At 38.3% G+C, this 9,292-nt stretch overlaps 1 non-coding gene across 1 annotated transcript; it reads right to left on the reverse strand.

Moving 5' to 3' along the window:
• Positions 1-9,184: 9,184 nt before the first annotated feature.
• Positions 9,185-9,292, reverse strand: LOC148570551 (small nucleolar RNA R71). Its single transcript, XR_015880454.1, has one exon. It is a non-coding gene; the product is annotated as a small nucleolar RNA R71 (small nucleolar RNA).

The raw sequence follows: 9,292 nt of genomic DNA on the forward strand, positions 1-9,292 counted from the left end.
TCAGAATGGACCATCCGGGATATATTTTATGATGGTCTGTCTGAATTAGCTAAGATGTCATTGGATACTTCTGCAGGTGGATCCATTCATCTAAAGAAAACGCCTGCAGAAGCTCAAGAACTCATTGACATGGTTGCTAATAACCAGTTCATGTACACTTCTGAGAGGAATCCTGTGAGTAACGGGACGCCTATGAAGAAGGGAGTTCTTGAAATTGATACTCTGAATGCCATATTGGCTCAGAACAAAATATTGACTCAGCAAGTCAATATGATTTCTCAGAGTCTGAATGGAATGCAAGCTGCATCCAACAGTACTCAAGAGGCATCTTCTGAAGAAGAAGCTTATGATCCTGAGAATCCTGCAATAGCAGAGGTAAATTACTTAGGTGAACCTTACGGAAACACCTATAATCCATCATGGAAAAATCATCCAAATCTCTCATGGAAGGATCAACAAAAGCCTCAACAAGGCGTTAATAATGGTGGAAGATATAGGTTTAACAATAGCAAACCTTTTCCATCATACACTCAGCAACAGACAGAGAACTCTGAACAAAATACATCTAATTTAGCAAACTTAGTCTCTAATCTATCTAAGGCCACTGTGAGTTTCATGAATGAAACAAGATCTTCCATTAGAAATTTGGAGGCACAAGTGGGCCAGCTGAGTAAAAGGATCACTGAAATCCCTCCTAGTACTCTCCCAAGCAATACAGAAGAGAATCCAAAAGGAGAGTGCAAGGCCATTGAATTAATCACCATGGCCGAACCTGTGAAGGAAGGAGAGGACGTGAATCCCAAGGAGGAAGACCTCCTGGGATGTCCAGTGATCAATAAGGAGCTTCCCTTTGAGAAACCAAAGGAATCTGAGACTCATCTAGAGACCATAGAGATTCCATTAAACCTCCTTATGCCATTCATGAGCTCTGATGAGTATTCCTCTTCTGAAGAGAATGAGGATGTTACTGAAGAGCAAGCTGCCAAGTTTCTTGGTGCAATCATGAAGCTGAATGCCAAATTATTTGGTATTGAAACTTGGGAAGATGAACCTCCCTTGTTCACCAATGAACTAAGTGATCTGGATCAACTGACATTGCCTCAGAAGAAACAGGATCCTGAAAAGTTCGTAATACCTTGTACTATAGGCAACATGATCTTTGAAAAGGCTCTATGTGACCTTGGTTCAGGGATAAACCTCATGCCCCTCTCTGTAATAGAGAAACTGGGTATCTATGGGGTGCAAGCCACTAAAATCTCATTAGAGATGGTAGACAATTCGAGAAAACAGGCTTATGGACAAGTAGAGGACGTGTTAGTAAAGGTTGAAGACCTTTACATCCCTGCTGATTTCATAATCCTAGATACTGGGAAGGATGAGGATGAATTCATCATCCTTGGAAGACCCTTCCTAGCCACAGTAAGAGCTGTGATTGATGTGGACAGAGGAGAATTGATCCTTCAATTAAATGAGGACAACCTTGTGTTTAAAACTCAAGGATCTCTCTCTGTACCCATGGAAAGGAAGCATAGTAAGCTTATCTCATTGCAGAGTCAAACAAAGCCCCCACAGTCAAACTCTAAGTTTGGTGTTGGGAGGCCACAACCAAAATCTAAGTTTGGTGTCAAACCCCCATATCCAAACTCTAAGTTTGGTGTTGGGAGGTCTCAACAAAGCTCTGCACATCTGTGAGGCTCCATGGGAGCCCACTGTCAAGCTATTGACATTAAAGAAGCGCTTGTTGGGAGGCAACCCAATGTTTATTTATCTAATTTTCAGTGTTTTTCATGTTTTATTAGGTTCATGATCATGTGGAGTCACAAAATAAATCAAAAAATTGAAAACAGAATAAAAAACAACAGAAAAAAAAAATCACACCCTGGAGGAAGACCTTACTGGCGTTTAAACGCCAGTAAGAAGCATGTTTTGGGCGTTCAACGCCAGAACAGAGCATGGTTCTGGCGCTGAACGCCAGAAATGGGCAGCATCTGGGCGTTTGAACGCCAGAAATGAACCCTGGAGAAGAGCTGGCGCTGAATGCCCAGAACAAGCATGGTTCTGGCGGTCAACGCCAGAAATGGGCTACAAATGAGCGTTCAACGCCCAGAACAAGCACCAATCTGGCGCTGAACGCCCAGAGTTGTGTGCAAGGGCATTTTACATGCCTAATTGGGTGCAAGGTTGTAAATCCTTGAACACCTCAGGATCTATGGACCCCACAGGATCCCCACCTACCTCCACTTACTTCTTCTCACCCCTCTTTCACACAATCCCATAAACACTCTTCCTCAAAACTCTTCACCAATCACCTCAATCTCTCTTCCCTATCACCACTTCACCACTCACATCCATCCACTCTTCCCCATAAACCTACCTCATAAACTCCACTTACCTTCAAAATTCAAAATCAATTTCCCACCCAAACCCACCCTATATGGCCGAAACCTTACCCCCCTCCCTTCCCTATATATAACCCTCCATTCTTCCTCATTTTCACACAACACAACCTTCTTTTGTCTTCTTGGCCGAAACATACCTCCCCCCTCCTCTCCATATTTTCTTCTTCTTCTTCATTTATTCTTTCTTCTCTTGCTCGAGGGCGAGCAAAATTCTAAGTTTGGTGTGGTAAAAGCATAAGCTTTTTGTTACCATTGATCGCACCCAAGATCGGAGAATCCTCTAGAAAAGGGAAGGGGAAGACAAAAGCTTCCACTTCCGAGTCATGGGAGATGGAAAGGTTCATCTCCAAAGCTCATCAAGACCACTTCTATGATGTTGTGGCCAAGAAGAAGGTGATCCCCGAGGTCCCTTTCAAACTCAAGAAAAATGAGTATCCGGAGATCCGACATGAAATCCAAAGAAGAGGTTGGGAAGTCCTAACAAACCCCATCCAACAAGTCGGCATCCTAATGGTTCAAGAGTTCTATGCCACTGCATGGATCACTAGGAACCATGATCAAAGTAAGAACCCGAATCCAAAAAATTATGTTACAATGGTTCGGGGGAAATACTTAGATTTTAGCCCGGAGAATGTGAGGTTGGCGTTTAACTTGCCTATGATGCAAGGAGATGAGCGCCCCTACACTAGAAGGGTCAACTTTAATCAAAGGTTGGACCAAGTCCTCATGGACATATGTGTGGAAGGAGCTCAATGGAAGATTGACTCCAAAGGCAAGCCGGTTCAATTAAGAAGACTGGACATCAAGCCTGTGGCTAGAGGATGGTTGGAGTTCATCCAACGCTCTATCATCCCCACTAGCAACCGATCTGAAGTTACTGTGGATCGGGCCATCATGATCCATAGCATTATGATTGGAGAGGAAGTAGAAGTTCATGAAGTCATCTCCCTTGAACTCTACAAAATAGCCGAAAAGCCCTCCCCTGGGGCAAGGCTAGCTTTTCCTCATCTTATTTGCCATCTATGTTACTCAGCTGGAGCTTTCATAGAAGGAGACATTCACATTAAGGAAGAGAAGCCCATCACTAAGAAAAAGATGGAGCAAGCAAGAGAGCCCATTCATGGAGCTCAAGAGACGCATGAAGCTCATCACCATGAGATCCCGGAGATGCCTCAAATGCATTTTCCTCCACAAAACTATTGGGAGCAAATAAACACCTCCCTAGGAGAATTAAGTTCCAACATGGGACAATTAAGGGTGGAACATCAAGAGCACTCCATCATCCTTCATGAAATAAGAGAAGATAAAAAAGCAATGAGGGAGGAGCAACAAAGGCAAGGAAGAGACATAGAAGAGCTCAAGGACATCATTGGTTCCTCAAGAAGGAAACGCCACCATCACTAAGGTGGACTCATTCCTTGTTCTTGCATTCTCTGTTTTTCATTTTCTATGTTAAGTGCTTATCTATGTTTGTGTCTTATTACATGATCATTAGTAGTTAGTAACTATGTCTTAAAGTTATGAATGTCCTATGAATCCATCACCTCTCTTAAATGAAAAATGTTTTAATTCAAAAGAACAAGAAGTACATGAGTTTCGAATTTATCCTTGAACTTAGTTTAATTATATTGATGTGGTGACAATGCTTCTTGTTTTCTGAATGAATGCTTGAACAGTGCATATGTCTTTTGAAGTTGTTGTTTATGAATGTTAAATATGTTGGCTCTTGAAATAATGATGACAAGGAGACATGTTATTTGATAATCTGAAAAATCATAAAAATGATTCTTGAAGCAAGAAAAAGCAGCAAAGAACAAAGCTTGCAGAAAAAAGAATTAGCGAAAAAAAAAAATAGAGAGAAAAAGCAAGCAGAAAAAGCCAAAGCTCTTAAAACCAAGAGGCAAGAGCAAAAAGCCAATAGCCCTTAAAACCAAAAGGCAAGGGTAATAAAAAGGATCCCAAGGCTTTGAGCATCAGTGGATAGGAGGGCCTAAAGGAATAAAATCCTGGCCTAAGTGGCTAAACCAAGCTGTCCCTAACCATGTGCTTGTGGCGTGAAGGTGTCAAGTGAAAACTTGAGACTGAGCGGTTAAAGTCAAGGTCCAAAGCAAAAGAAGAGTGTGCTTAAGAACCCTGGACACTTCTAATTGGGGACTTTAGCAAAGCTGAGTCACAATCTGAAAAGGTTCACCCAATTATGTGTCTGTGGCATTTATGTATCCGGTGGTAATACTGGAAAACAAAGTGCTTAGGGCCACGGCCAAGACTTATAAAATAGCTGTGTTCAAGAATCATCATACTGAACTAGGAGAATTAATAGCACTATCTAAACTCTGAGTTCCTATAGATGCCAATCATTCTGAACTTCAATGGATAGAGTGAGATGCCAAAACTATTCAAGAGGCAAAAAGCTACAAGTCCCACTCATCTGATTGGAGCTATGTTTCATTGATAGTTTGGAATTTATAGTATATTCTCTTATTTTTATCCTATTTGATTTTCAGTTGCTTGGGGACAAGCAATAATTTAAGTTTGGTGTTGTGATGAGCGGATAATTTATACGCTTTTTGGCATTGTTTTTAGTATATTTTTAGTAGAATCTAGTTACTTTTAGGGATGTTTTTATTAGTTTTTATGTTAAATTCACATTTCTGGACTTTACTATGAGTTTGTGTGTTTTTCTGTGATTTCAGGTATTTTCTGGCTGAAATTGAGGGACTTGAGCAAAAATCAGATTCAGAGGTGAAAGAAGGACTGCTGATGCTGTTGGATTCTGACCTCCCTGCACTCAAAATGAATTTTCTGGAGCTACAGAACTCAAAATGGCGCGCTTCCAATTGCGTTGGAAAGTAGACATCCAGGGCTTTCCATCAATGTATAATATTCCATTCTTTTACTGAGTTTAAATGACGTAAAAGGGCTTTGAACGCCAGTTCTACGCTGCTGTCTGGAGTTAAACGCCAAAAACAAGTCACAAACCAGAGTTGAACGCCAGAAATACGTTACAACCTGGCGTTCAACTCCAGAAAGAGGCTCTGCACGTGTAACATTCAAGCTCAGCCCAAGCACACACCAATTGGGCCCCGGAAGTGGATTTATGCATCAATTACTTACTTCTGTAAACCCTAGTAGCTAGTTTATTATAAATAGGACTTTTTACTAGTGTATTAGTCATCCTGGATTGTATTTTTGATCCTGTGATCACGTTTTGGGGGCTGGCCATTCGGCCATGCCTGGACCTTTCACTTATGTATTTTCAACGGTAGAGTTTCTACACTCCATAGATTAAGGTGTGGAGCTCTGCTGTTCCTCAAAGATTAATGCAAAGTACTACTATTTTTCTATTCAATTCAACTTATTCTGCTTCTAAGATATTCATTCGCACTTCAACCTGAATGTGATGAACGTGACAATCATCATCATTCCTTATGAACGCGTGCCTAACAACCACTTCCGTTCTACCTTAGATTGAATGAGTATCTCTTAGATCTCTTAATCAGAATCTTCGTGGTATAAGCTAGATTGATGGCGGCATTCATGAGAATCCGGAAAGTCTAAACCTTGTCTGTGGTATTTCGAGTAGGATTCTGGGATTGAATGATTGTGACGAGCTTCAAACTCGCGAGTGCTGGGCGTAGTGACAGACGCAAAAGGAGGGTGAATCCTTTTCCAGCATGATCGAGAACCTCAGATGATTAGCCGTGCTGTGACAGAGTATTTGGACCATTTTCACAAGAGAATGGGATGTAGCCATTGACAACGGTGATGCCCTTACATAAAGCCAGCCATGGAAAGGAGTAGGATTGATTGGATGAAGGCAGCAGGAAAGCAGAGGTTTAGAGGAACGAAAGCATCTCTATGCGCTTATCTGAAATTCTCATCAATGATTTACATAAGTATTTCTATCCTTTTCTTCTATCCTTATTTTAGTATATGTTTTAGAAAACTCCATAACTATTTTATATCCGCCTGACTGAGATTTACAAGATGACCATAGCTTGCTTCATACCAACAATCTCCGTGGGATCGACCCTTACTCGCGTAAGGTTTATTACTTGGATGACCCAGTGCACTTGCTGGTTAGTTGTGCGAAGTTGTGATAAAAAGTTTAGATTACAATTGAGCGTACCATGTTGATGGCGCCATTGATGATCACAATTTCGTGCACCACTTGCTTCATACCAACAATCTCCGTGGGATCGACCCTTACTCACGTAAGGTTTATTACTTGGACGACCCAGTGCACTTGCTGGTTAGTTGTGCGAAGTTGTGAAGTTATATGTGGACCATGGTATTGTGCACCAATTATTGGCGCCATTTCTAGGGAGAAAACGAACAACAAATTTTACAACCTCAGAGTAACAATTTCGCATACCAAGTTTTTGGCGCCGTTGCCGGGGATTGTTCGAGTTTGGACAACTGACGATTCATCTTGTTGCTCAGATTAGGTAACTTTATTTTAATTTTAAGTTTTTGTTTTTATTCTTTTAATTTTCGAAAAAAAAAATTTCCAAAAAAAAAATTTAAAAATATATTTTTCTTCAGAATTTTTAAGAATGAATTTTAGTGTTTCATGAAGCATGTTGAAGCCTGGCTGGCTGTAAAGCCATGTCTAAATTCTTTTGGACTGAGGCTTCCACTTATAAGTATATGAAGTTGGATGAAGTATCAGCTGTTGTATGCATGATAGGTATCTGCTGAAGCTTGGCTGGCCATTGGCCATGTCTAGTGTTTTGGACCGAAGCTTTCACTGAAAGCTTGGCTGGCTAGTGAGCCATGTCTAATTCCTGGACTGAAGCTTTAGACTAAGAGTGCAAGATTCCTGAAATTCATATTAAAAATTTTGGAATCCTTATTTTTCTTTTTCAAAATAATTTTCGAAAAATACCAAAAAAATTATAAAATCATAAAATCAAAAATATTTCATGTTTCTTGTTTGAGTCTTGAGTCAATTTTAAGTTTGGTGTCAATTGTATGTTTTAAAGTTTGCATAAAATTTTCAAAAAATTCATGCATTCATAGTGTTCTTCATGATCTTCAAGTTGTTCTTGGTAAGTCTTCTTGTTTGATCTTGATGTTTTCTTGTTTTGTGTCTTTTCTTGTTTTTCATGTGCATGTTTGCATTCATAGTGTCTGAACATGAAAGATTTCTAAGTTTGATGTCTTGCATGTTTTCTTTGCATATAAAATTTTCAAAAATAAGTCTTGATGTTCATCTTGACATTCAAAGTGTTCTTGGTGTTCATCTTGACATTCATAGTGTTCTTGCATTCATCACATGTTTTGATCCAAAATTTTCATGCATTGAGTCAATTTTGTGTTTTTCTCTTTCATCATTAAAAATTCAAAAATAAAAAAAAATTATCTTTCCCTTTTTCACTCGTAAATTTTCAAAAATTTGAGTTGACTTTTTCAAAAAATTTTAAAATTCAATTGTTTCTTATGAGTCAAATCAATTTTTCAATTTAAAAATCTTATATTTTTCAAAATCTTTTTCAAAAATCATATCTTTTTCATTTTTCTTATTTATTTTCGAAAATTATAAAAATATTTTTCAAAAATCTTTTTCTTAATTTTATATCATATTTTCGAAAATATCATCAACAATTAATGTTTTAATTCAAAAATTTCAAGTTTGTTACTTGCTTGTTAAGAAAGATTTAAACTTTAAGTTCTAGAATCATATCTTGTGATTTCTTGTGAATCAAGTCATTAATTATGATTTTAAAAATCAAATCTTTTTCAAAACTAATTCTAATCATATCTTTCTATCATATCTTTTTTTTAAAAATCTTATCTTCTTCAAAAATTTGACTTTCAAATATCTTTTCTAACTTCTTATCTTCTTATCTTTTCAAAATTGATTTTCAAATCTTTTTCAACTAACTAATTGACTTTTTGTTTGTTTCTTATCTTTTTCAAAACTATCTAACTAACTCTCTCTCTCTAATTTTCGAAAATACTTCCCTCTTTTTCAAAAATTCTTTTTAATTAATTAATTGTTTCAATTTTTAATTTTAATTTTAACTTTTTCCTAATTTTCAAAAATCACTAACCCCTTTTCAAAATTTTATTTTCGAAAATCCTCTTTCTCTCTCATCTTCTTCTATTTATTTATTCATCTACTAACACTTCATCTCACCCAAATTCGAACCCCCTCTTCCATCTGTGTTCGAATTTTCTCTTCTTCCCTTCTTTACATTACATTCTTTTCTTCTTCTACTCACACAGGGGAACCTCTATACCTGGGTAAAAAGGATCCCTATCATTATTTTTCTGTTCCCTCTTTTTCATATGAACCTGAAAGGACGCTGAAGAGGAAACTAAGAGAAGCTAAAATACAACAATCTAGAGACAACCTTACAGGAATTTTCAAACAGGAAGAGGAGATGGCAGCCGAAAATAATAATAATGCAAGGAGGATGCTTGGTGACTTTACTGCACCTAATTCCAATTTACATGGAAGAAGCATCTCCATCCCTACCATTGGAGCAAACAATTTTGAGCTTAAACCTCAATTAGTTTCTCTAATGCAACAAAACTGCAAGTTTCATGGACTTCCATCTGAAGATCCTTTTCAGTTCTTAACTGAATTCTTGCAGATCTGTGATACTGTTAAGACTAATGGAGTAGATCCTGAAGTCTACAGGCTCATGCTTTTCCCATTTGCTGTAAGAGATAGAGCTAGAATATGGTTGGATTCTCAACCTAAAGATAGCCTGAACTCTTGGGATAAGCTGGTCACCACTTTCTTAGCCAAGTTCTTTCCTCCTCAAAAGCTTAGTAAGCTTAGAGTGGATGTTCAAACCTTCAGACAGAAAGAAGGTGAATCCCTCTATGAAGCATGGGAGAGATACAAGCAACTGACCAAAAAGTGTCCTTCTGACATGCTT

This window comes from Arachis ipaensis, chromosome B3, assembly GCF_059453495.1.
Source record: "Arachis ipaensis isolate K30076 ecotype BB chromosome B3, ASM5945349v1, whole genome shotgun sequence".
Taxonomy (NCBI): Eukaryota; Viridiplantae; Streptophyta; class Magnoliopsida; order Fabales; family Fabaceae; genus Arachis; species Arachis ipaensis.